Source organism: Zootoca vivipara, chromosome 17 (assembly GCF_963506605.1).
Source record: "Zootoca vivipara chromosome 17, rZooViv1.1, whole genome shotgun sequence".
NCBI classification, from domain to species: Eukaryota; Metazoa; Chordata; class Lepidosauria; order Squamata; family Lacertidae; genus Zootoca; species Zootoca vivipara.
Window position 1 is genome coordinate 29,436,110 of NC_083292.1, and position 13,925 is coordinate 29,450,034.

General features: G+C 49.2%; 1 protein-coding gene across 1 annotated transcript in view; it reads right to left on the minus strand.

The window, feature by feature from the left end:
• Positions 1–12,514, minus strand: part of TAGLN2 (transgelin 2) — a 31,789-nt gene extending 19,275 nt beyond the window's left edge. Inside the window, exon 1 of the mRNA XM_035098187.2 lies at positions 12,380–12,514. The gene's annotated coding sequence lies outside the window, so the exon portion shown is untranslated. The remainder of the gene's footprint in view (positions 1–12,379) is intronic.
• Positions 12,515–13,925: the final 1,411 nt, after the last annotated feature.

Below are 13,925 nucleotides of genomic sequence, written 5' to 3' on the forward strand. Positions count from 1 at the left end.
ATGAGGAGAACGGTGTGCACCAACTTGAGCTCCTTGGAGGAAACGTGGAATATAAGTAAAATAAAGCAGGTAGAATAAAGCAAGCTATCCGAACCCCCTGCCAGGTTCATGTTCAAATGCATGGATTTAGATGTTAAAAAGCCTAATCCAGGGTAGGTCAGCCAAGGAAGAGTCTATTACGAGAGTGAGAGAGAGAGAAAACCTCCTCCCCAAATCCTTTGGGGGCATCTGGATGAAGCACAAAGACTGCAGCTGCCGACGTTTTATTGGGCAGTTACACTTCTTATGTAGATCCACCATTCAGTCCCAATTGCGGCTGCCTATAAAACTCTCCCAGCCTCCGATCTCTGCCTGTCATTATGGCTCGTAAATAGGTTGCTGCAAGGCCTTCCTTCCTTTTCAAATAGATGTTCCAAGCCAGTAAAGCTACAGTTTGGTTGAAGCCTGCTCCATTTCAGCAGCACTGTCCAAGATTTTTGAGATATATATATAGGCCCCAGAAGCAGCTGAGGAAGGTTTGACTCTGCTCTGGCTCCAGATGGGGTGTCCTGCAGCAGCCACAAGCTGCCCCCCTGCAACCGCAGTATAATGTTGCAACCCCAGCTTTCCCTGCCCTGATATGGTGACGCAAGAGAGAGGCAGGGGTGGATGCAGCGCCTCTTCCAGGTGAAAAAGCCCACTGAAAGCACCCTGGCAAACCACCTCTCCATTTCAGGATTTGAAGCCAACAGCCAGCCCTTCTGCCCCAGCTGTTTATTCCATTCATGCATTTTAATTAAAAGGACGGGGTCTTTCTCAATCCACTCCAAGATGGTGGAACTTGAACCTGGAACCTTCTGAGCACCAAGCACAGGCTAGCGACACCAAGCTACGGGCCTTCAGCCTTGCATGGAATTTGCTGACCACACTAAGCCGTCCTTTACCCGTCAGCCCGACAGACACCAAGCAAGCCTGGACACGCTAAATCTGGATAATGCCAGGGGCCTCCCGGGCTCACAGATTGTTGCTTATTATCTGGCAGCGCCAGCTCTGGAGGAAAAGGAGCTGGGTTTTGTGGGAGGATGTGCCAGGTAAGGGAGATTGTGGCAACAGGGAAATAAGTGCAAGAGTCTTATAAGGCTCCCGACTGAGACACACAGCTGTGGCATTAGTCCAGGCTTTTAACCAATGAACTGGCGAGGGGTTAAAAAAAACACCTTTGGTTAATATATAGCCACCCTAAGGGCTTCAAGTTACACTGAAAAGCAGCTTATTTTTAAGGTAAACACAGCCCTGTGTTCAGCAAGGTGGGGGAGATTTGCTGTTGTGCTCTGGTCAGGTCCAGCTTACAGATCCATCTATTGGGCAACTGTTGACTTCTGAGTGCCTGTACTGAAAAGGTGTGAACCCTTTGACAAGGCTATTGCCAGCCTCTGTTTTCTCAGCTGTGAAATGGGTGGAAAACTGGGGCCAGTTTAATTGACAGAGCAGAGACACTGCAAAGGAACTCTGTAACTAAGGCAGGTGACGCCAACCAATCCTGCTTTCAAAACAAACGTCCCAGCAAGCACTTTAACACTGAAGTCACTGAATAGCAGGCTTCTGAAAGAAAAAGAGGATTTGATGGAAGTCTATCTTAACTTTTCCTTTCCAATATGGATACTTCCCAGCCAGGACAGTTAAACATCTGATGGGAGAGACTTTCTCTGAATTAAACTATCTTATAAAACCAGAAGAAGCTTGGCTTTGGCGTGTGTTTAGAGTAGAGAGTGGAAAAAGTTATTTTACCCATCCTCTGGGTTACCCAGGAAGAAGGGTTCAGGGTCGGAACATCTGACTTTGCTTACAGAAGATCCTTGGCATCTCCAATTTGGGCTAGGAAAGACTTCCTGCAGGAGACCCTGAAGAGACGCTGCCAGTCCGTGTGGGCAATGTCAGTCCTTGGCCTGACTCAGTGCCAGGCAGATTCCAATGTTCCTAAAGCCAGCACAATTTATCACACTAGCGCAGCAGACAGCTCCTGAGAATGGCGGCCTTAATTCTAATCTGCACACTAGCATTCCTTTTCCATCCACGAATGTCTCCCAGCACACTGCCTCGCATCCCCAACTCTGCCAGTTTGGGTTTTTCTCACCGAGGTAAGAAAAGAAAGCATCTTCTTCCAGCCTCTCCCATGCCTCATTACATACTCAAAGGCTCTCGAACATCCTGCAAGATCCGCTGACACAAAACCCATTTCACGGGTCCTTAAAAGGATGTAGAGGCCATGGTTGCCCTTGGTGGTTACGCCACCTGAGAGGCTAAGGCAGGGGTGGGGAGCCAAGGGCCCGAGGGCCATATGTGGCCCTCCATGCCTCTCCACCTGGCCCCTGAGGCTCTCCCCCACTCACGTTGTTTCCCCAGGGGAGACCCCTCCCTGCTCCACCTTTGTACTTTCCTCAAAGGTTTGGACCTGGTTGGAAATCTGTCCCTGAACTCTGACAATGCCTCTTGCTGAGAACAGAGAGGCGAATGTGTGTGAGAGGCTCAGAACAGGCCTGCTGAGGAAAGGCAAAATCTGCATTCAGCATTCCACCTGCTTTTGCCTCTGGCCCTGCTCACGACTGTCATGTGGCCCTCAGAAGCAGTGTCAGAAATTAGCCAGGTGCATTTTGCTACTGGTACAGGTCTAATCTGCAACCATGTAGAGATCTCTGGATACCAGGTTGGTGACCGACGTCTCCATCTCCACTTTTGTGATTTTTTTCCTTTAACATATAAAGCAGTATAGAAATGAAATGAAGAATTAAAATAATAGCAAATCTCACTGGAACAAAATAAATGGCGCCTAGACATTCTAAGGAATGCAGGCTGGAGAAAATGTTGTCTACTTTTACTACAACCCACGGGGAATCATCAGGCTAGGGCAGATTGGAGAACCACAGCCAGGGTGGTGTAGTGGTTAGAGCTCCAGACTAGGACCTGGGAGACCAAGGTTCGAATTCCCAAGCTGCCATGAAGCTCACTGGGTGACCTTGGACCAATTTCATTGAGGAAGGGGATGAATGATGTATGCCTCCTTGAGTTCCTTGGAGAAAAGGGTGGGGTGTAAATGCATTAATTATTATTATTTTTACACCCCAGCCACTCTGGGCAGCTTCCAGCACATGTAAGAATGATAAATAGAATAAAATTCTGCAATTTTTTTTTTTTAAAGTGCAGGATCGTGGTTCGTTCATCCGCTGCTGCTTAACAGCGCAAGCTTCCCAAAGGCTGAAGAGAGGAAATAGCCTGGAGCAGGCATCCCCAAACTGCGGCCCTCCAGATGTTTTGGCCTACAACTCCCATGTTCCCTAGCTAACAGGACCAGTGGTCGGGGAAGATGGGAATTGTAGTCCAAAACATCTGGAGGGCCGAAGTTTGGGGATGCTTGGCCTGGAGAGTCAGGAGTTTTTGAACATTTTATTAGCCTGTGTTTCCTCCTCTTTCTTTCCCCCCTTCATGAACCTGGCCTAGTCCCAGCTGCCGGAGGAGTAAGAAGATCTCTTTTCTCCCGCATTCCAAGTAACAGCTACTTTTCCCTTTTATGTGCAAGAGGCGAGGGAAGTGGCAGTTCTCAAAAGCGTGATTAAGCACCGCAGCCAACACCCTGGCTCACCCCATCTCTTGCCTCCTCTTCCAGTACAGCTTTTTCTGAAGCCACAGTAGCCCTTGCCAAAAAAAAAGGCACATTTTTTCTCCCTGCAAAAGTAGGGAGGGCAGTGGAAGTTGGCCAAAGGCAGGAGCTGCAGCTTATGGGGTCCCGGGTGTGTGTGTGAAAAACAAACAAACACTTTCCTCATACAGTATTTATACAAGGCACTGTTGTAGCAATACAACTTTTTCCTTGCATTCTCGGTCCCATAAGGCCTAATTTGGGTGGAAGAGGCTACAGACAGGCTCAGACAGTCTCACACAGGCCTGTTTCCCCAGCATCTCCATGCCCCCTGCCAGCCACGACCCCTGCCAGACCTCAGGCAACCAGCCAGGTGCTTGTGGGAAGTTCACAAGCAGGACAGCAAGAAGGCAGCAGCCTTCCCCTGAAGCTGCTCCCTGGCATTCAGGGGTAGACTGCTCCTGAATGCAGAGGCTCGATTTAGCTGCCGACAGGCCTAATCAGGGACGTCTTAACCTGCCTCCACCCCCCAGATGTTGAACTCCAATTCTAGCCATCATGGACAGCAGTAAGGGTCGCAGTGTCAGAAACTCAGGTAAGCTAATCGCTAAATGGGTTGACGGGAGTTGTAACACGGGAACATCTATCCAGAGGGGACGCAGATTAGCTATTGATAAGATCAGCTACCAAGAATGCTCCTTAGTTTGATCCAGCTGGGATCATCATGCAAACCAAGCCTTGCAATCCCCTTGATCGGGATCCGCCACACAGGGAAAGCCTTCACTGGTGCTGTAGATTTTAATAATAATAATAATAATAATAATAATAATAATAATAATTTATTATTTATACCCCGCACATCTGGCTGGGTTTCCCCAGCCACTCTGGGCGGCTTCCAACAGAAATATTAAAATACACTAATTTCTTAAAGATTAAAAGCTTCCCTAAAAAGGGCTGTCTTCAGATTTCCTCTAAAAGTCTGGTAGTTGTTTTTCTTTTTGACATCTGATGGGAGGGAGTTCCACAGGGCGGGTGCCACTACCGAGAAGGCCCTCTGCCTGGTTCCCTGTAGCTTTGCTTCTCGCAGTGAGGGAACCGCCAGAAGGCCCTCGGCACTGGACCTCAGTGTCCGGGCAGAGTGATGGAGGTGGAGATGCTCCTTCAGGTATACTGGACCGAGGCCATTTAGGGCTTTAAAGGTCAGCACCAACACTTTGAATTGTGCTCGGAAACGCACTGGGAGCCAATGCAGGTCTTTCAAGACCGGTGTTATGTGGTCTCGGCGGCCGCTCCCAGTCACCAGTCTAGCTGCCGCATTCTGGATTAGTTGTAGTTTCCAGGTCACCTTCAAAGGTAGCCCCACGTAGAGCGCATTGCAGTAGTCCAAGCGAGAGATAACTAGAGCATGCACCACTCTGGCAAGACAGTCCGCGGGCAGGTAGGGTCTCAGTCTGCATATCAGTTGGAGCTGATAAACAGCTGCCCTGGATACAGAATTGACCTGCGCCTCCATGGACAGCTGTGAGTCCAAAATGACTCTCAGGCTGTGCACCTGGTCCTTCAGGGGCACAGTTACCCCATTCAGAACCAGGGAGTCCCCCCCCCACCTGCCCGCCTCCTGTCCCCCACAAACAGTACTTCTGTCTTGTCAGGATTCAACCTCAATCTGTTAGCCGCCGTCCAACCTCCAACTGCCTCCAGACACTCGCATTAAGCTTTCATTTTCTTTTTTTTTACAAATGGTCCATAACCCCACTAGAAGGGAAGTCATGGGGTGAAATGTTCAGGTACTTTCCAAGCGGTTTCTGAAATGAGAGTGATACAAGTATCTTGTATATGTTTTTCCTGGTAACGAGGATACTCGCTGTTGTGTGTGCATGTCTGTAAAATCAATACTGTGAGATCTCCACAGTCAGGACCAGCAGGACACAGCTGGTACTCCATGGTAAAAACACAAGGCCGCTGGAAGCGGTTCTCTCTTTTCATCTGCGCTATGTCATGCTCCTCCTCCCCGCCACCATCCCCAACTATTTTTGTGACCGATGTCTCTTAGCAATACCTCGAAATTCAAACCCCATAGTAGCACAGCCATCTGCCGGTCTGTCTTGAGTCGCTGCAAGCCCCCCCAATTTCAGGATGCACAAAATCGTCCGGAGCATGTGGTGGGTAGATGTGCAAGCATGTTCTTCACGCTAGAGAACAAGGGGGCTTCCAGACTGTCTCTATTTTCAGGCGGGGTTCAAATCACACACCAGCAAATTCAGGTTGTACAAGTAATTGATTTGGCACAACAAAACTGCTTAACCCAACTTTTAAAAACAACAGCACAGACTTTTTGCAATAAAGAAGACAGGGAAAAACGAGCGAATTGACACAATGTCAAACCTCGCCGAGAACAAACCATAATGAATGCTCAATATATAGCTGATATTTACTAACCTCCCCACAAAATTTGCGCAAGCAAATCAGAAGGAACGCTCAGCAAACAGGTCACCTGGAAGCAACCCAATTCTTTACACATGCTCAGGAGCACTGCCTGGGTTTAGAACATACTCTGCACACACATGTGCCTTAGGAGGCAGAGAATTTGTTCCACTTGCTATACCTTGAGTAAGGCCTCTGCAGAGGTCATTTCCACCTGTTTGGTTGCCATTAGAATCTAAAAGTCACCAGATTAAAACCCCCACCTTGGCAACAATAATGGAGTGCGAACAGGGGTGGGGGGTGGAATTGAGATTCTCTAGGACCTACACACCCTCCAACACAGCAAAGTCAGTTAAACGTTTATTTAAGAAAAGAAAGCCAGGATTTGTGTTTGAGCCACACCTTTTTAAATAACAAACCAAACCAAACCGCTGATCCTGGAAAGAAGACAGATGACACACGCAGCGCTTGCGGCTCCCGGTTTCCTCTGCCGCAGCCAGCTTGGATTATTTTAATCAAGCTCTAGTCATATTTTTTTAATTTAGTAGATTTTTTTTAAAAAAAAAATGCTGACCTGCTAGTGACATGGGAAAGGGAGCTTCCCCATTTGCATTGAGGGCAATAAGGAGAGGTGCCTAATAAACATGGGATCCCCGAGTTCAGGCCTCTGCCATTTCACAACAAGGCCTCGCACAAGGCCTGCTTCTCAGCCACCCCTCCCGTCTCCATTTCTGGAGGTGGACTCAGCTCCTCCACCAATTCCAGGAAGTAGCAATCAAGTTAGCTAATTCCCTTCCTCACTCTCCAAAAGCGATAAGCAGAGGCTCAGGTTGTACCAGTACATTCCAAGGCAGAGGCAAGGAAACCTCAAGCCTCCGATTTTTGTGCGCCTGGAATGCAGGCAAAGAAACGCTCACACCTGTAGCTCACCCTTTCAGGCTGTCCACATTTGCTGGCTCTGGTATACCAGGTAGTATTAATGCTTCACTGCCCCATCATTCAGCAGGCCGGGGCGGTGATGGTGTTAGGGAGAAGTAGTCCCTGTACAGACAAGTGCATGCACGTATCACTGCGAACCAAGAAACAAAAGGGGGCAAAAACGGCCTTAAAAGAGCATGGAATGGCAAAAATGGCACCTTGCAATCCCAGAAGCCTTTGCACCGACTATTGAGGCCTGTGGAGAGTTGGCGTTTGGGCAAGGAGGCTGTGGTGGGGTTTGGTGGATCTTTGGCTTTTTAAATGGCCTTTTGAGGGTTTCCAGAGGTTTAGAGCAGGGCACCCCCAAACTTCGGCCCTCCAGATGTTTTGGACTACAATTCCCATCTTCCCCGACCACTGGTCCTCTTAGCTAGGGATCATGGGAGTTGTAGGCCAAAACATCTGGAGGGCCGCAGTTTGGGGATGCCTGGTTTAGAGGGTGTTTGCAGGTTTTTCCAATGGTGTTCCCAATCGATGCGATTTCATTTAAAACAAAACATGCAGTTCCTCGGAAATCAGCCCCCATGTAAACGAGGCGTTGCCTGCTATGTAGAAATCTACGGTAACACCAGAGATAAAGTTTGGCCTCGCAGCCTCTCCGCCACGCAGGAAGTGCTGCCGCCATCTGTGGAGGCTGCAATGCAGCTGCAGGTGGTACAGCCCAGGCAGAGATTTTCCGCTTGATTTATGCCATCAGCAACAGCAGCAACTCAGCCTGTCAAGGGCTGTGCTTATTTAGGCTGTGCTCAACACACACCCCAACACACACCTCAACCAGGCAACCGCTAACCACAGCAACACAGGCCAATGTGCAAGACATAGACAAACGCGCCCATGTTAAAAGGCAAGTTAATAAATCACACACGTACCCAGCTATGTCAATCATCCATTTCCGTCCTCATGGTCACCTGTATGGGTCACTGAACAGCCAAGTCTGAGTGCCACCTGCCATTTCAAGATTCCTCATAATGCCCTGGAAATAGCACTGCTCCCTAGCAGGGCATTGTGGGTATCCAAGCCTCGTATTTACGGGACCACGTCTCCTGGTATGCCCTAAGGTCCATGAAAAACCATAGTTTAGAGGTCCCGGGCCCTAAGGAAGTCAGACTATCCTCGACAAGGGCCAGGGCCTTTTCAGTGATGGCTCCGACCTGGTGGAATGCTCTGTCCCATGAGACTAGGGCCCTACAGGACTTCACCTCCTTCCGCCGGGCCTGCAAGACAGAGCTATTCTGCCGGGCCTTTAATTTGAACTCAATCTGATATTTTATCTCCCTTCTGTCCCCCCCTCCCCTTTTTATGAAGATTACCCGCTCTGGGACCTTACAGCTAATTCTTCCCTGGCCTCCTTGCTGGCCCAAGTAGGGCTAATTTAGCCAGCTAGCCCTGGTGACTATCTAATGTTTATTGGATGGATTTCCCCCCAAATTGATTTTTTAACTTGTGGTTTTAGATGAAGCTCAGGCTCCAGAACCTGTTCATCCCAAAACACCTGATGGAAAGCCGCAACCCAGCCTTGAAGCAAGAGGCATTATCAGGCACATCCCAGCCAGCAAATATATTCAGGGCCTTGTGAGGGGCATGGCCTGGGGTGAATACCAAAGGCTGGATAGAGAAGCTTTGAGGGGGCACCATTGGCCCCTCGGCCCAAGGCTTCCCACCCCTGGTTTATGACTTCCTGCGCCCAAGGCTCCCATTGCAGAATTGACCCAAGTCTAACAAAGGAAGCTGTGTGTGTACTGGAGAAGAGAAGGCAGGCAAGAAAGAGGGCGGTTTCCTTTTGCTTAAAATTAAAACGGGTCCTATCCCTTATTATCAGGGTGTTCCACACCCATTTCAAACAATGCAGCATCAATTACCAGCTCTGTATGTGTGCCAATGCTTGCATAGCTTTGGGAGAAAATGGGGGTGTAGCTGAAAGCAGGCAGCTTCCAGGTCATGGGGGTTTGTGGCATAAGTCAGCCCAGAGCTTATTTTGGGGTTCAGGGGTGTGCCAACTCCAGTTCCTTATTCAGGCTGCACAAAACAAGAGCCCACTTCAGCCTCAATGTCAGCATATCAAATATTACAAAAGTCAGGGCACCTAGAACATTCAATATGCATTTGGAAAGGAGTTTTATAACTCTCTTCCAGCACCCAAAGCAATTCTGACCTGTCTTATCAGGCTGCTAGCAGTATCCACATTACAGACACAAAACCAGGTTTGCTTCCCAGGTGAGACACGGAGCTGTAGCTGTTCCCAAATGAAAATATACCGGGGGAATTCTACACGGGTCTGCTGCAGCCACACATTACTTTTGCCTTTCAACATCTGAAAGCGTGCCAAGGGCCTTGAAAGTTTTTAAGGCAGAGGCAAGCCCTGAGCACTTTTTGAATTTTTTAAAATCAGATCAAGGTTCCAACTAACTCACTGCTGGCTACGCAGCAGTCACTCTCCAAGGCCACAGAGCTAAATGACTTCTTCTCCCTTATTATCTGCTGCTGATCTGTGAAAAAGACATGTCAGAATTCAAAACTGGGGTCATCCACATGCAAAACAGCAGAGCCACCTTTGGGCTACACCCCCATCCTGCTTACCCTGTATTTGGGAGGGTCATAGAATCATAGAGTTGGGAGGGATCCTTAGGGTCATCTAGTCCAACCCCCTGTAATGCAGGAATCTCAACTAATGCATCCATGACAGTAGCCAACATGTAACCGTTGCTGGACTCCGTAGTTCCTCTTAGCCCTGACCATTGGCCCTGCTAGCTGGGGCTGATGAGAGCTGGAATCAAACAACTTCCGGAGGGCCACAGCCTCCCCATGATAAGAAAAGCTCATGAGTTAGGGCCTATGGCAGTGCCTAGCAATCCAGGATACACTGGGCCTTGCTATGGAGGCTCTATCATGGGTCAAAACCCATGGAAATATTCATGGACAAGGCTGGGCTTAAATCGCATGAAAGATACTTCACTCTCCTGTATAAAACTGAAACCCTTACAAGTGCCTTGTGACCTAGGCCCTAGGCAAATATAATCTCAATATGTGGACATGAGGCACAGAGATAGTTTTGAAAAGGCAAGGTCGCCTGATCTCAAGCTCATCCTCAGCCAGAGTGCTATACCAATGCCCTAACTGATCAGCTACTGCTGCCGCCGCTCCCTCCTGTGGCAAGGAGTTCCACAAGGTAACAATGGAACCCACGCATGCCTTTCTGCCCACCTTGTATTCTCCCACTAGAAAAGTAACTTAGACTTCTTCCGTTTTGTGACCACAGCCCTGGGCGGCTGAAATCCTTCCCTAACAAGTCATCATCAGGGCAACTCAGTCCTTTCTTGCGTAGACTGGAAGCAGGCTCAGAAGAAAACTTCTCTGCGCCCCCCCCCGCCGCCGCCCCACCAGTTTCGTCATCCCTACATTCCGACCTCCGTCAGAGATCAGTCGAGGACGTGCCTCAGTTGAAAGAAGCAAAAGACAGTCTGCAAGGAGACATTGCCAAATTGTCTCATTTCCAGGAGAGGGTCTGCTCAGTGATGCCGTTCAAATTCCTCTCCCCCCCCCCCCACTTCTTTTTTTCTGCATAAATAGAGACAATTACTCATTCAGACCTCATTACTCAAAAGCGGTTGCACAGAGTTAGGAAACCACATCCCCCCTCCGCCTGCTCTATCCCATTGATAACAGATTTTGGCGCGGGGTGAGGCAGGCCCCGCTGAAAAAACCCCGGTAGATAGAGACTCCAGTCCAGAGCAAACCCAAAACTGGAAGGGAGATGTAGCAAATGGGGGGGGGGAGTTGCAAAGAAGCGCAAAAGGAGGGTGAAAGTATGCTCAGGAGAAACTTTATCCAACCAGTTAAAAACTCCAAAATAAAATTGTACACGCAGTTCTACATACAGTCAGTAGCGAGCCCTGTTGCTTTCAGTGGGGCTGGTTCCCAATCCTAGCCATGCTTACTCACAAGTTAAGTCCCACTGAATTCAAATGGGCTTGCTCCCAGTCAAGAAGAGTTAAGGCTGCAGTTTAAGTGTGCCTAGGATTTAAGTGTAGCTTAGTCTGGATGAATGCTCTTGTCCTAAACATATTTCCTTTGGATTAAATTTTGTCAAGTGTACACACAAACGCACACACAAACACGTGTGTAGGAGGAAGCGAAAGATAAGTACAGCTGCAATAGCTAAGCCAGTAGATCACGAGGCTCTCAATCTCAGGGTTGTGGGTTCGAGAACTGCATTGGGCAAAATATCCCTGCATTGCAGGGGGTTGGACTAGATGACCCACGGGGTCCCTTTCCAACTCTACTGCTCTATGACATCACTTTCAATAAAGTACACTTAGGGTCACAGCCTCCTAGTTTCTGGTTCCTCTCCAATTCAGTTCCAGTTTGCTTTTGAAGAAGCTGACCAAGGAAGTTCAAGAAACTGGGCAGGTGTGGTGGAGGTGGTTTTATGTCCTGCTACTTAACCAGGGGGGGATTTCTCTCCCCCCCCCCCGCCGCCTCCAGTTATGGCAGTGAATATCTATATTCCGGTTGAAGATGCAAAGGAGCATAGCGGAGGTGACATCATCCCGCAACGCACATGTTTGCACAGGCCGGCATTTAGATGCAGGGCAAGGCAAAAAAAATCAAGAAAGGGCCTTAAAAGATGCCTTTTAGACGCTGTCCACCTAGCTCAGTATTGTCTACACTGACTGGCAGCAGCTCTCTGGGACTAGAGACAGCAGTCACTCCTATGGGGAAATAGAACCTTCTGAAAGCAAAGTAAATATTCAGACTCTGAGCTTTGGCCATTCCCCAAACAGAACAGGGCAACTGGGCGGGGAGGAAAAAAAATTACATCGTTTACACAGGAGCCCCTTAGACCGGAGCGCCGTTTACCCTAAAACTTCGGAAAAACCACCCAGTCTCTTAACTTTCAGACCAGACCTCCCCTATAGCAGAAAGGGTGGCGATCGATTTGAAAAGCCCACACATAATTAGGGGAAATAGCTCGACATACCGGTACATCAATCCTCTTTCTCCCCAAGGCCCCCCCCTTTTTTTTGTTCTCCCAAAGCACCCACCCCTGATCCAGCTCACGCCTTAAACCGGGGTGGGAACTATTTGGGTGTCGCGATTTATGAACCACAATTATCTGCACCGCATAGCATATATCCCACTCCTCCTCCGGCTCTGCCCTCTGAAATCAGGACCGAGGCCTCTCTTGGGAACTCAGGCACGGAACAGACCACGCTGAGAGGGGAAAAAAAGAGTTCATCGGCACATGTGCAGAGCGCGGCGGCTTTTCTTGCCACCAGCCAGCTGCGCGTGGACAACAGTCCCACGACGGAGCAAGCGCAGCTGAAGGCTGAGCCCCGGCACCTCTCTCCCGCAGCGTCTCCTTACCTTCCCACCGGGGCGTCGCAGGCAGGCGCTGTTGCGAGCGAGACACCGGGTCGATCAAGCCGCGTCTTGCGTTGCGCCTCCACGCCCAAAGCTGGGACTTTTAAGGCTGATGTCAGCGCTAATGAGGGGCGGGGAGGCGGTGCCACCCCCGGCGGAGGAAAAGCGGAGGGGGGAAGACGGGGAGAGGCCTTAAAGGCGCAGGGCGGCCATTGGGAGCCGGGCAAAGGGTTTGGTCCAGACCAAGCCCCGTGGGGGCTCCACTAAGGACCGCCGCTTTGGGGAGTGAAGCGCTACTTGATTTCACTTTGGGAGGATTAGCTTGCAAGTCCTTGTTTCACACCTTGTGCATTTGGCTATCTCGGAATGGGTCCTTGATCTCTTAATATTGCTTGGCTGGATGAAGGAGAGAAAGTTTTTTTTTTGTGTGTGTGTGTGTGTGTATTATCCTGCTGAAAAATTTTTTCCCACCCCCCTGTGCCTTTGCTGCTACGGGCAGGGGCATGCTTGTTCCCCCATCTCTTCCCGGCAATTGCAGAATTTGGCATCCTGAAATGCACACATGCCAGCTCATTTAAACAAAACACCACGTTGCTAGTCCTCAAGGCTGCACAGACAGCCCCCCCCCCGCAAGTCTCCAAAGAGATGGTTGGGGTGCTGAGGAGGATTTGCTTCTTGGTCTACACTGGGGCATTATTTCCCCCCTTTGGTTGCAAGAGGTCTCAGACATCAGGGGGAAAGTAGGGACATATTTGTAGAAATATGGGAAGCGGCCTTATGCAGACTCCAACCCTTGGTCCATCTAACTGAGCATTGCCAACACTGACTGGCAGCACCTCTCCCAAGTTTCAGGCAGGCTTCTTTCCCCTGCTATAACTGGAGATGCCCCATTGAACCTGGAGCCGTCTGCATCCAAAGCAGATATACGGGATGGCAGCTTAGTCGGTAAAGCATGAGACTCTTAATCTCGGGGTTGTGGGTTCAAGCCCCACATTGGGCAAAAGATTTCCTGCATTGCAAGAGGGTTGGACTAGATGACCCTTGGGGTAACTACCCTCCAAGAAAGGGCATGTCGTGGCTCTGTGGCAAAGCAGATGCTTGGCATGCAGAATGTCCCAGCCTGGTTAGAAGGATCAGGTAGCTAGCAGATGGTGGAAAAAGGCTTTCCTTGCCTGAGGCCTCCTGAGAGCTTTTTACCAGTCTGGGCTTTATGGACCAGCAATGCTACTGAGCATAAGGCAGGTTCAAAATATCTATCTATAGGTGGTCAGCCAGCTCTAGAACACAGCATTTCTCAGTAAGGGAATTTCTGAATCTTGGGTTGTGCACCCCCATTTTGGAAAACAAGCTTTTTTGTAGTCAAGGGAAAGCCATCTGTTGTTGCTTTTTAACTGGAGGTTGGTGCTTGCATGATATGGGGGGGCATTAGAAAGGTTAAATTATGGTTACCAAATTTTTTCAATTAATCTAGGGACTTTTTAAAAGTTACATGCTTTATTATCCCTAATTATACCTCTACATCAGCTGCTTTTTCTGTCTTGAGAAGTCT